Source organism: Cydia pomonella, chromosome 23 (genome assembly GCF_033807575.1).
Source record: "Cydia pomonella isolate Wapato2018A chromosome 23, ilCydPomo1, whole genome shotgun sequence".
NCBI classification, from domain to species: domain Eukaryota; kingdom Metazoa; phylum Arthropoda; class Insecta; order Lepidoptera; family Tortricidae; genus Cydia; species Cydia pomonella.
Window position 1 is genome coordinate 2770378 of NC_084725.1, and position 13696 is coordinate 2784073.

The 13696-nt window shown below is 36.3% G+C and overlaps 1 protein-coding gene across 2 annotated transcripts in view; it reads right to left on the reverse strand.

Moving 5' to 3' along the window:
- The window catches only part of LOC133530754 (muscle calcium channel subunit alpha-1), a 158945-nt gene that overhangs the window by 82041 nt on the left and 63208 nt on the right, over positions 1–13696 (reverse strand). For both annotated transcript variants that reach the window (XM_061868807.1, XM_061868808.1), the window contains exon 2: positions 11861–12008. The gene's annotated coding sequence lies outside the window, so the exon portion shown is untranslated. The remainder of the gene's footprint in view (positions 1–11860; positions 12009–13696) is intronic.

A 13696-nucleotide genomic window follows, 5' to 3' on the forward strand; every position in this document is an offset into this window, starting at 1 on the left:
CAATGAAGCTGAAAATTTACATACATATGTAAGTTCAATCATTTCAGTCAGCATCAAATGTAGCGGATGAAACAACGCGCCAAAAGTATCTGATATTCCGGATAACATTTCCAAATATAGAGAAATTTCTAAAACTCGCGTTCAAAAGTATATCTTTTACAGTATTAGTTGTTCTATATTAAAGACATGACTATTTATTAAGCTTATACAGAATGGTAGATACTTCTGAAGCGTTGTTTGATCCGCTACTTTTGATGATGGTGATGAAACAGGAGGTGGCCATAGGAACTTTATGATAAAACAACGCAGCCTAATGTATTTAGGGTTGTTAGAATTGTCTCGATGAATTAGTTGCATGTGGAAAGAAAAATACAGTCAGCGATAAAAGCTTGTACCATTTTTGTTGTTAAAATTTTATTTTTCCTCAAGACTCTTAATTCTGTAATTTACTACAGCTCCTCAACCCAACACCTGAGCGGCAGCTGATTTTCACGCTTCATGCCCTTTTAAAAATTATCGTTTGGGAAGAACTAGGTCATAAAAACCTTTTACTGACTTACGACCCACTTAAAATGAAAACCACAACAGAGTTGAGCATTATCGGTTATACCTATAAATACCGTTACATTATCCCATAGCCATTCAACGGACGGGAATAGCTCAACCAATATTGTGATATCATTGCTCTATATAAAGACATACTGGGTTGCGCAAACACATAGTTACTATTGGATTCATCTGGATTGCGAAATGAAATGATAGTTAGTTTTGCCTGTGACTTCATCCGTGCGAAACCGCAAGCTCGGTTCTCTACAAAACGTAGAAACGCTCTCATTTTAAAACGACTAGCTAGATTGCTCTGAAACGTTGTACTTACAATAGGATAAGATATAACTAGGCCTGTTTATGTAGATTCAGATACCTACCATAGTCAAAAAAATACAGTGAATTTAAGTTTTTCATATAAAACTTGTTTTTGCTCTATTTCGTGTAAGCTAGAGCTAAATAAACTAATTACAGGAATATACAGTGTGTATTTTTGATATAACCTCAAACTTAAACTAGACGTAGGATTTAGTGCTATAAAAGAATTCTGAAAGTTTTTTTTAGTTTAGTCTTCACTACCAGAGCATAATTAATTTTTGCATTTTTTTCGAGCGGCAATGTATTTCGTACATCATGATGACTTGTGACAGTTGTGACGTCGCGTCATTAATGAGACGTTTTGAGTTAAAACAAAGTAGTGATACATTGCTTGCTGAATTATTTTGTATGAAAAAATAAAAGTCGTCCAAAATTTATAAAACCTATGAAAGTGTGTTAATTACAGCCTAAACGAACTGCCCTTTGATTATGTGTTCGTATCAAAGATACACGCTGTATATATCTTATGGCCTTGTATGTGCAAAGTTTCATTACAACCCAACACGTAGTAGTAAAATGAGAACAGAATTCCGTTTGTATGGGAAGAAGAAATTCGCCCGAGCTTGCTGCGGGCTCTTGACAGTCATTTCCCAACTATGGGGTTGGGAAATGAAATGGTTGCGAAATAATTATTTGGGAAAAGTTATTCTGCCAAATGAAATGTCTGCGAAAAGTTGGTTGGCAAGTGAAATTCGGCAATACAATTTTCGGGGAAAAGGCAGGATACCTAGCTTATTATGTAATAAGTATTAAGACAGGAGGTCCCTTAAGTAGGGACTGAATAAATTAACCGACTTGGTATTACATGGATCTCACAACTTTTTACGGTAGAAGAAGTGACTTACGAGATTTGGTATTTTTTACAAGTTATGTTTTTGATGACATATAAAATGTACATGAATGTAGTCTATAAGGTATTTGTAATATGGGCCTTTTTGCCTGAATCAAATTAAAAAATAAATAAAATGAAAGCGTCTTTGTTTATATGGCGGCGTCTAGGTGTGACTCTTATGTCTTTACAATAAGGTTTACAATTAAGCAGCAATAGCAGCTAATTTTCAACGCTCCAAAAGTGTCCGCCATCTGAGAATTTTTACAAGCTTTTATCTAACTTGTCCTGTTAGTATGTTAGTGTGGGTCAAATCAAGCTAAATTTGACCTACTTCCCGTTTTCCAGTTGAGCTGAAAATTTGCATACATATGAGAGTTGGGTGACAACGCAATATTATGTTACCATACAGCTGATTTGATGGTGAAGACAGGAGGTAGCCATAGGAACTCTCTGATTAAACAACGGAACCTTATTGTGTTCGGGGTTTTTAGAATTGTCTCGAAATTTTTAGAGTTGCCTGTGGTAAGAAAAGTATAGTCAGAGATAAAAGATGGAACCAAAAATGAAATTTTGTCCAAAAACTTATTCTAAGTAGAGATATATCTCTCCAGTCCGAGTTCTAAAGTATAAGTGCTGGTGCCAGTCACGACTTTGATTGGCGTATTCATAGTTCCGACCTCTGAAGGAGGAGGCCGCCTAGCATGAGTTGCGGTATCGCGCGCCAGTCCGTGGTTGAAGTCGCACTAGATGTGTGGAGTCGCGCGCGAGAACGCAAGTCATGCTAGCAGGTCAGAGAATGGTAGATACTTTTTACTCGTAGTCCGATTCTGTAATTTTGATGCCGACTGTACAAGTATATCACCCGTTTCTAGGTTAGGGGCATTCACGGAGCATTACATGCAAATCCGTGGAATGCATATTCTGGAGTTTAAGCAAGGAATGCAATATTCAAGACGCTAGTTTTATTATTTAAATTCTTGGAGATATTAAGCGGAGTTTGTATTAAGTGTGTGGCTTGCTTTACGACGAGACAGGACGGAACATAGCATAATTATAATATAAATTTCCAGCAACCTACCAAAAAATACCTAATTTACCTGGTCCAGCAAATATCATTGGCAGTACAGCGCGGTAATGCGGCCAGTATTTTTGGAACTTTTGCGCCGGCTACGTGTCGTCTCGGGGATTAACGGGGAATCGTAGGTAGTTTTAGGTTTTTAGACAAAGCTTGTTGCGGATTTTATGTTGTACCTACATTAATGACGAAGCCTGTGGCGGATTTTCACTTATGTAGATTGGACGAAGTTTGTTGCGGATTCTGTTTTGTATCTATGTTTTTGACGAAGCCTGCGCTGTGGATGATTTGTAATAATAATTAACTGGTATTGAGTGATTAAATTATTTAGAATTTGTGCAGTAATAGTACATTACGATACAAGTGCGAAAAATAGGAAATTCGAAACGAGTGGCGATAAATTAAAACACGACCGAAGGGAGTGTTTTGAATCGACACGAGTTGCGAATTACCTATTCGCACATGTATCGTACAACGTTTTACAGTACATATGGCCCTTTAAATGTTTTACACAGTAACGTATTTAATATACGAATTTTCGCACTAGTGCGGTAAAGTAGCACCATATGTACTGTAAATAATTATTATGTGTCCTATAATCTTACACAAATTGACCTCCACAAAGAGTTGTGCTTGTGTTGAGGGTACTAGATTACAATAAATAAATATTATACGACGTTATTTGACGACCCTGCTTATGAAGCAGTAGTCAAAGCCAGTAGGACATTCATTTGTGTGATGAGCATATTTATTCCTGAGTCATGGGTGTTTTCTATGTATTTAAGTAACTATTTAAATATTATATATATCGTAGTCTAAGTACCCACAACACAAGCCTTATTGAGCTTACTGTGGGACTTAGTCAATTTGTGTAATATATTGTGTCCTATAATCTTACACAAAGCGACCTCTACATTGTGTTGTCTTTGTGTTGTGGGTAAATAAATAAATAAATATTATAGGACGTTACTTCACAAATTGACTAAGCCCCACAGTAAGCTCAATAAGGCTTGTGTTGTGGGTACTTATACAATATATAAATAAATAAATAATAAAAATAAGTTATTCAGTAACTTCAAAACATAACAATATACAGGTTGGCGTCTCTTTTTAAGTTTACAAGACACCTGTGTCAAGAGACACCGCTCTTCCTTACTGGTTTGCTAAGTAACAATAACAAAACAACGGTTAAAAGAAACAAAAATAAGCGCTGGTGGCCTAGCGGTAAGAGCGTGCGACTTGCAATCCGGAGGTCGCGGGTTCAAACCCCGGCTCGTACCAATGAGTTTTTTGGAACTTATGTACGAAATATCATTTGATATTTACCAGCCGCTTTTCGGTGAAGGAAAACATCGTGAGGAAACCGGACTAATCCCAACAAGGCCTAGTTTACCCTCTGGGTTGGAAGGGCAGATGGCAGTCGCTTTCGTAAAAATTAGTGCCTACGCCAAATCTTGGGATTAGTTGTCAAGCGGACCCCAGGCTCCCATGAGCCGTGGCAAAGTGCCGGGACAACACGAGGAAGAAGAAGGTTAAAAGAAACAAAAATAAAACTAAAAATAAATATTAATAAATATTATAATAGAAAAAGTATCCGTGTTAATATTACCAGGATTTGAACCTAGGACCATCGGCTTCATAGGCCACTACCCACTAGGCCGTCAGACGTCATCGTGTAAAGTAATTTTTACTAGTCCTCGCACTATTAAAACGCCAAACAAAAATGCACCCTTCAAACCGGGTATATAAAATGTGTCTTCCTCGATTTCTCTAAAACGGCTGGACTGATTTTTTATTTTATTTGAAAGGGTACTTTACTGTTAAATGTACACTCGAAAAGCGTCATTTGAGTAAAGTGGAACTACTGATGAAGACCATAACATGATTCCATTTAAAACTGTTTTGTTAAGTCAGGTTTTGGGACGAAGTTCCTTATCAGACGGTAAGGACTTGGCGATGGCGAGACAAAAAAAGTGTCAGATTTTTCCGTCACGAAAACCGTCACGATGATTTCTTAACTTCGTTCCAATGATTGAGAATGAAAATGAGAAATAATGAAAATGAGGGTGAGGAACACGGACAATGATACAGCGCGGACCCGGACACGGATACATTTTTTTTTTTTATGAACATGAACATGATAATGATTTCCTCATATATGTGTCAACTTCCTTTCTTAATTTCGGTCCAACCCAGTGTTCCACGACATTCACCCCTTTTTTTGTTAAAGAAGAAATTATTCACTCCGGTCTAGACACAGCTTTACAGCACCATTCACATATCGCTATGGACGCTATTATGCAATATGCAGCGAATTGATTTTACACACGGTGCATGCATGACTGCATTTAGAATAGCATCGGCAAAAGTTTCAAACATGTCTAATATTCTGTGCAGTTTATTGGTTTTGTTTATAGACTGTTTGCACGATATATCGGTTTCAAACCTAGTACGTATTTCTAAGATTTGTTGTATCTACCTACGTATTTTTTTTAATGTGTCCCGCCGAGTTTAAGAGCACACGTATCTTGTCGGGGCGGTGAGGGGTTAAAACCAGTGGTAGTTTTTGACGTCTTTAGCCTTCCTTTTCACATTCATCAATATCCTTCCATGTCGATCGTTTAAAAAGGGCCAGCGTTTAAAACCAGCGACCCGCCCCCGCTTCGCACGAGTAGAAGTTAAAAGCGTGATTTTTTCGAAATCATTAGCAAACATCGTCATATTGTCGTATATTAATGTCTGTCTGTATGTTCAACCAAAATACAGACAGACAGATGCGGCGGGGGACTTTGTTTCTCTGTTTAACAAATGTTTCTGCCATCTAGACAACATCCAATTTATAACTATCGGCCGGTGAAGAAGTTTGCAGAAACGTCATTTTTGAAACACATATCCGATCCATATCGTATCTAAACCTAATCTTTGACGAATCTTAAAGTACGAACCAGGCCTTCAGTCTGTTTAATCTTCGGTGCACTGACCTGGACTCACATCAAAGCAAATCTGTGCGTTTACAATTTAAATACAATCTTTTGAAATCCGAAACTTTGATCCTTTGAAGAAGGGGTAAAACTTTAAATTCAACTTTAGCGGTCTAAATATAGAACCTAATTTTCACTGTTCATTTGTGTTAAAAATAAGTATCGTGTTAGTAAAATTACATTATTAATGTGTTAAGTATAGTGTGATCCATTTGATTTATGATTATTTGAATTAGGCCTCGTGCCACCATGCTCGAAGAAGCGTAGGCAGGGATGTGTTTTCAATCAATCAATCCTATTCTTTATTTCAGACCGCTACTTGACTGTTTTTTGTAAATAATGGCAAACGATCTTGATTTTCCTGAGGATCAAATGTCTATATAGGAATCATGGCATTTAAGCAACACAAAGGTCACAAATGAGAGTTAAAGTCTGACGCTCGCACTCGACGATTGAAACGCCTCTAACAAAATGATAAGGTGATGTGACGTCACATCATATAAGTCTGTCCTAAATGTATGGAATTATACATATAATTCATTTTTCAATAAAATTTATGGAATCGAATGGTACCATTTTCTTTTCTATTTATGAAAAACAAGAAAAAAAAATTGTGACTTCAGAGCCTTGTATTTTTTTATAATCTCAATATATTTTTTTAATTTCCACTTTTTTATAATGGATGGCTCATTTTCTATCCATACAACTATTTTTTTTTATAATATTCAACATGTGTCAAGTACCCAATTATACATTTAAATAATAACATTAATATACATTTCAATTATAACATTAATACATTATATATGTGTTAGTAGCAATATGAAATAAATATGAGTCTTCCTACAACTAAGGTTAGTAAATATAGGACATAACATACTATTTGTACATATAGTATATTGGCTTGCCTGTCAGTACATGTATCATATGGCAATGGTACTGACAGTCAAACCTTGCCGAAAATGCCCTCAAGTTTTTTTTTAAGGTGACCCATATCGTTAAACAATAAAATCTAAAAATGCGGCGTTTGCTTGCTTCCCGAAACCCGCGCTCGTTCCGATAATTCGCGCGCAGTGAATTTGCATTTGCGTTAGCTTATTCTATAAGTTCGTATGCGGCAAAATGGGTTTTAACGTATAAAGTAATGAAACAAGAATTAATCAATAACTACAACTAGAGAATTGAAGTGTGTGTTTAGACTAATCTACATGAAAATTTTAACTTGAACCGGTCCCATTTGCCTGTACAATGAAAATGTTTGTTTAAAAAGAGACATCTTTGATACGATTTTCTCTGCTATACGACTAACTAGTCATGAGCAGCCTGTAAGTTTCACTTTGGAAACTTACACTTAAATTTCATGTTAGTTTCTGTAAGTTTCAAACGGAAAATTTCGCTTATATTTCTTTAAATTTAATCGATATATATAAAAAATTGTAATTCTCTTGTGGTCGCTAATGACCTTTGTTGTTAAAAAGGGACCTAAAAAAAATAGATGGAGCGGGGTGACTTTGCTATTTAATATATTTAGATAAAGATCTGCCTGCTTTACAGTCTCAAAACTGTTCACAATTATTTTTATTGGAATGAACAGCATGCCAAATAGAATAAAACGTCAAGCGGAGTATATAATGCTCAATAAAGACATTACGAATATTATGGTGTATTAGGATAACGAATAAGAAAGAGTAAAATGAAATTTAATGTATGAGAGATTAAAATGAAATATGTTTAATATACACATACGAAGCAAAACAAATAGCAAATATGCTTAAAAAATTTAAAAAAAAAAGCAAAAGGTGCAGCGTAACGTGGACTTGAACTTACGTCCATTGTATAATAATTAATAATCGGATGCGATCACCCCTTAGCCACGCGGCTACTGTTATATGTTCTCGAATTTTCCGATCACAATCCGTCCAACTGACGTCAGGGGTAGCGGAAAAGTTGCATGAAATATAAGTGAAATTTAAGCGGTAACATTTCTATCAGAAACATTTCCTGTCAATCATGTAATTTTTTCAACAGTTGAAATATGTGACCGTTAAGGAAATATGTGAAATGTTTCAGAAATTTCCCATCGCTAGCTATAACAGTTAATCAATCGTGTAACGGCAACTATAGAAACTAAGTCCATGCCATGAATAACCAGCTCATCAAACAATACTTTCATGAGTTTTGTAATTACTGACGGCCCGATTCGAAGAATAAGATACGATAACGATAGGTTTTTAGTACATTTAGATATCGTTTGTATGTCATATAATTGACAGAAGCAGCTCGATTCGGGCAACCAATGTCACTTTGACGTTAGAAATTTTGTAGATAGATCTTATTGTGTTCACGGCGGAATCGAATTAAACGTCGATTTTGACGTGTTGTTTAGTTATCGACCTTTTAAAGATCTTTCCAAGCTCTTAAAAGTGTATTAATCATTCTTTGAATCGGGCCGTGAGATAAATCAACACACCTGACGCTAAAATTGCGCATTACAATGCGTCGTCTAAGAACCAATGATGGTTCACTCAGATCAGTATCACTTCATTACCTGTCTTCGTTCAGCGCAGCTCTAGTTGACAATGTGGATCTCTATTGTTTCCAATAAAGTTTTAAGTCATAATGTGTTGTTTGTCCGCATTTTCGTTAGTCATAATTTGTTTTTTCTCAGAAACTTTTCAGGATTGCCATAAAACAAATCTAACCTAACCTATCTATCTATAGGATAACCTTACGAAAATCCTGAGAAGTTAACGGTTTCAGAATTATGACTAATGATAATCTGACAATCATTACATTATGAATTTCAATAATTATGTCAAACAAAGGGATCCGGACAATGTTCTTTCTATTGGTTCTTAACAAACACTCAAGACTTGCATGTCTCTGGTGGAAACGCAGCCTAAGTGTCGTTAAAAATGATTAATGATGAAGGCATATTTGCGTAACGTAAAACTATATTAGGAGTAAATAAAAACAAATGACTAAAAATAAAACTATTAGGGCGTTATATACGTGCATACGTGCTACAAGCCTCAAGTAAGTTTGTTTGTCTTATCTGTCATTTTTACAAGCCTTTTTAGGCTTTTTTCGTATTTTTTCGTATGAAGCTAGAATCGAGGTTTTTTTTTCAGTCTTCCCCGTAAAAGGGTTAAATTTGAAATGTTCGTAGGTAACTCTTTTTTCAAATCTTGCAAACCATTTTTCAACCACTTCCTAATATCTGTACCCCTAGTGTAACTTTGATCGACATCATAACGTGACGAACGCGTTTGCGTTAAGTCTCATTTTGTATAGGATTTTGAGGTTCCAAAACGTCCCGCTTGGCGCGCTCTTTCGAAATCCAATACAAAATGAGACTAAACGCAAACGCGTACGTCACGTTTGGAAATCGAATTTATTTACACTAGGGGTACTGATTGAGCTGATAACTTGCATACATATGTAAGCCGAGTGACAATTCAATATTATGATACCATCGAGCTGATCTGATGATGGAGATATGAGCTCTGTGATGAAAGTACGCAACCTAATTGTGTTTGGGGTTTTTGAATTGTCTCGATGAGTATTAGTTACCCGTGGTAAGAAAATTATAGTCAGAGACAATAGTTATTTGTTTTACTAAGGGGCAAAGTTGTTGTTTAACCGCTCGTGCTAATATTGATACCCGATCAAGTGAAAGATTCCAAAATTGAACCACGAGCGTAACGAACGGAATCCTAAAAAGTAGAAATGAAATTTAGCAGTTTTTTTGGCGATATTTAAGTAATTTCCACTGACTGTAACAGTCTGGTAAGTAATTGCAGGTGATTCTAATTCTGGGTGTACACGCTTGTCAAAAGCCTCTCGCCGAGAATCTCGGCAGAAATTCGACCCAATCGGAACGAGACCGGACGAGACCGGAGAAGCGAGACGAGACCAGAAGGAAGCAGTATTTGTAACAATACACTCGTTCTTAGCCTGTCTCGGAGTCTTTCGACGAGTGTGTATAGCCAGCATAACAGTCTGTTTAGTTCTAAAGAAACACTGCACGCATAAAACATGATGTAAACATTCAACGAGAACGAGTAAATGTTACATTGAATTCTGTTTTATTGTGCATGTTATCTCATTTATTTTCATACTTTAACAAGACGTCTAATAAAATTTAATTTATTTAGCCGTTTATTTTACTACTTAAGAGTCCGCAGCAAGCTCGGCCGCATTTCACCTTCCTATACAAACATTTCATTTTTAAACTACGTGTTGTGATGAATCTTTACACATATATGAGGTATATGTATGCCTGTAATTAGTATATATAGCTCCAGCTGGACCCGGGTACGTCCTTCAACTACATCCAAAAGAGAGGTATGGGCATTGTGTATGTCGGATTCCAGATCTAGAGCAGAGCCCAACTGGGAAAGTACCTCCACCTTACAGAAAATCGCAGCCAAATAACACTAGACCCTACTCATAGTGTTGTGTTCCCGCCGGTGAGTAAGGTTGCCAGAGATCAACAAGATGCGGAGTATTAGGGTCGGCAACGCGCATGTAATTCCTCTGGAGTTGCAGGCGTACATAGGCTACGGAGACTGGTGGCCGTATGCTTGTTTGCCACCGTCGTAATATAAAAGCTTATAAAGCAAACGAAATAGATTAAAAACAAGTAATATATGAAAAACTTAAATTCCCTGTATTTTTAACTATGGTAACTGAAGCTATATAAACTAATTACAAGCATAGATATACGTTATCCTATTGTAAATACAACGTTTCAGAGCAATCTAGCTATAATGATTTGTTATAACTCAAGATATGTTGTACGCGTTCCAAAATTGAAGCGCTTACCTTGTGACAAATTGTACAAGTTGCCTTTAGTCGCACCTGGGCAAGCGAAAAATGTGCACGTTCTGTTCTAACGAGCTCCCGCTTACCGAAAGAGAAAGAGACAAGCTCATGTTTAACAACAAGTATGACAAAGATGAATGGAATGCGAAAATTAATCAAAACTAACAGATTACCTACCTACATAGAAATATAAGTATATGGAAATATTTTTTGTGCTCCTTATGTTTGAGTGTAGTGTGTAACCTATCTATAGTCATATAATATCATTGTATAGTTACATAGTTAGTCGTTTTAAATTGAGAGCTTAACTACGTTTGTATGGAGAAACGAGCATGCTGTGGACTCTTAATATGCTTTTCTCAACTCTTTTACACTTCTCTTTAAATATTTTTTACAAGATTTTATTTACCTTGCCCTGTTAGTATGTCAATTAGGCAAAGATGCTTGCTGAGTTGCCTAAGTAAGGTACGAGATTGAAAAGCTTGATTATATCACTATTGTGTACAATACTTTTCTACGAGTCATCTAAAATAATACTTTATTACTATAAAATCTAAATAATTAATGAAAATTAGTAATTATCTTAGTAGACAAAAATGTAGACTTAAACACGCGAATCCCGCCCCGCAGCCGTGTAGTCTTTTCTATTGGAGCGCGGCGACACGTGATTGGTATTTTTTTATAATAATACAGCATATCGAAATGAATCTTATAGTTGAGTGGGACCCCATACATGAAAAGCACGCAATTATAGTTTGGTACCGTAAAATGGGGTGAGGAGGGTCAAAACTGACATTCAAACCTCGATAACATTTTATTTGTACACATGCACACTGACCGGAGTATATAATAAGTGTTCCCGACGTTTGTATTTTAGTTTTTATTTTATTTTGGGTAGTTCCATTTCATAACATTGACGATAAACAGGAAAACCCACCTCACCCCGTAGTCCCTTGCAATTAGGGTGACATATGGGATTTCATACAAAAGTGATTTAGATTTTTCTTATTATGAGTATTACTATAGCTCCATTTTAAATTGGAATACATTATTTTTGTAGCGGTAGCCTTAAAATCCCTTCCCATCCCCCCTTTCATCCCTTCTCTCCCCACTCATAACCCAGCTCTCCCCGCGAAACCTACTCACCCCATTTTACCGGTATACGAAATTTTAATTCAACAACAGTCGACGAGTAAAAAAATTTAATATTTAATTACTCACCTATTAAATGTCAGGTGCAGTCATGCCTTCCACGAACATTATCCAAGTACCGAAGTGGCGGGTAAAGGATCAGGGTGAGGTGTATAATAGGGCTCGGACTAAAAGTACAGGTTATTGTATAGGTCGCTGTGTCTGTTCGTTTGGTCCCCTGTAACAAGAAAAAAATAATTGTTTAATACAACATAATTCTCCGTGTAACAGTCAGAAAGTATTAACTATAATTACAAATTAAACCAAAAATTAAATAAAACTAAATTTATGTAAAATAAAACTATAATAAATCTAAAAAACGCCCCTGCGGTATAGTACCGAAAATGCTGGCAAAATTTCCTCGCTGGATTCTTAAACTAATACGCTGAGCGAGGAAGCTGCCAGCTCTTCGGTCTCCTGTGGCGTGTCTGAGTATCTTTGACAGGTCTTTGAAGAGACTCAGGGCGCCAGGGCCCCACGTATTCTCCTTAGCAATTCAACGGGGTAACGCTGTCAGTTTCCCCGTTTCAGTCCCAGTTTCGGTCCCAGTGTCAGACCTGCTACGGTCCGGGGTGCGGACTTGGCTCACTTTAATTTAGTGGTCAAGACGAAAGTGAAGGGCTCCGCGAAATCGCCTTTTCATATAAAGTTAGTCCTCATTTTCCTTCCGTGGATATTCACATTACTGAATATATAATACGTTTGATTTTTTAATTATAAGAGTTAGGAGCATTTAACCCCTTACTGCATGTAATGAAAATATTTGTTGAAATTTGAACTTTAATAGATACCAATATCCGCCATATATGGCTTCGTATTCGGTAAGGGGTTAAAAATTTGTATGGTTGTTTTTCGCTCCTAATTTTTACAATAATCTAGAAATCGAAAAAAGTCTAACGTAGGGGCATAGCTATGGTTAATATACATAAAATTATATAAAAATATGTCAATACCCAGAGAGGAAAATGGGGACTACGTTTGTGTGGAGAAACGGCCGTCGCCTTTCGTCTTAAAATTGACAAAGCGTGTTGCGGATTACATTAAATTACATGTATTTGTTATTTATTTATTTAATATTTATTGCACAATACATGAAGGCACAAATGGCGGACTTAATGCCTTAAGGCATTCTCTACCAGTCAACCAATGGGTTAAGCCAGAAAGATTAAGTATTTGTTAGTAGGTGGTAAAGCTGATTTGTTTTTTATTTATCCACTTGACGAAGCCTGTGTTGCTGATCACGAGCTATGAATCTATGGCTTGTTTCTACTTAATATTGTTGATACAATAATAAAACATTTCACGTGAGGACCTATTTAAATACGTATATTATATCGTCGCCTAGTACCCATAGTACAAGCTTTGCTCAGTTTGGAGCTAAATCGAACTGTGTAAGATTGTCCCCAAATATTTATTTATTTGTTTATTTCTATGCAGACGGGAGGGGGGAGGGTTGTCAGTTATCCTAGCAGCTATCTGAGACTACATGCATTTTTCAATAATATATATAACTGTTACTTTCTAACGGGAGAAATAAATAAATAAAAAATTAATAAATATTATAGGACATTATTACACAAATTGACTAAGTCCCACAGTAAGCTCAATAAGGCTTGTGTTGAGTGCACTTAGACAACAATATATATAATATATAAATATTTATAAATACTTAAATACATAGAAAACACCCATGACTCAGGAACAAATATCCATGCTCATCATACGAATAAATGCCCTTACCGGGATTTGAACCCGGGACCATCAGCTTTGTAGGCAGGGTCACTACCCACTAGGCCAAATCGGTGGTCTACCGCGATAAGATAAGTAAACACCACAACACTGATATAGACGTCAAATATAATCAAG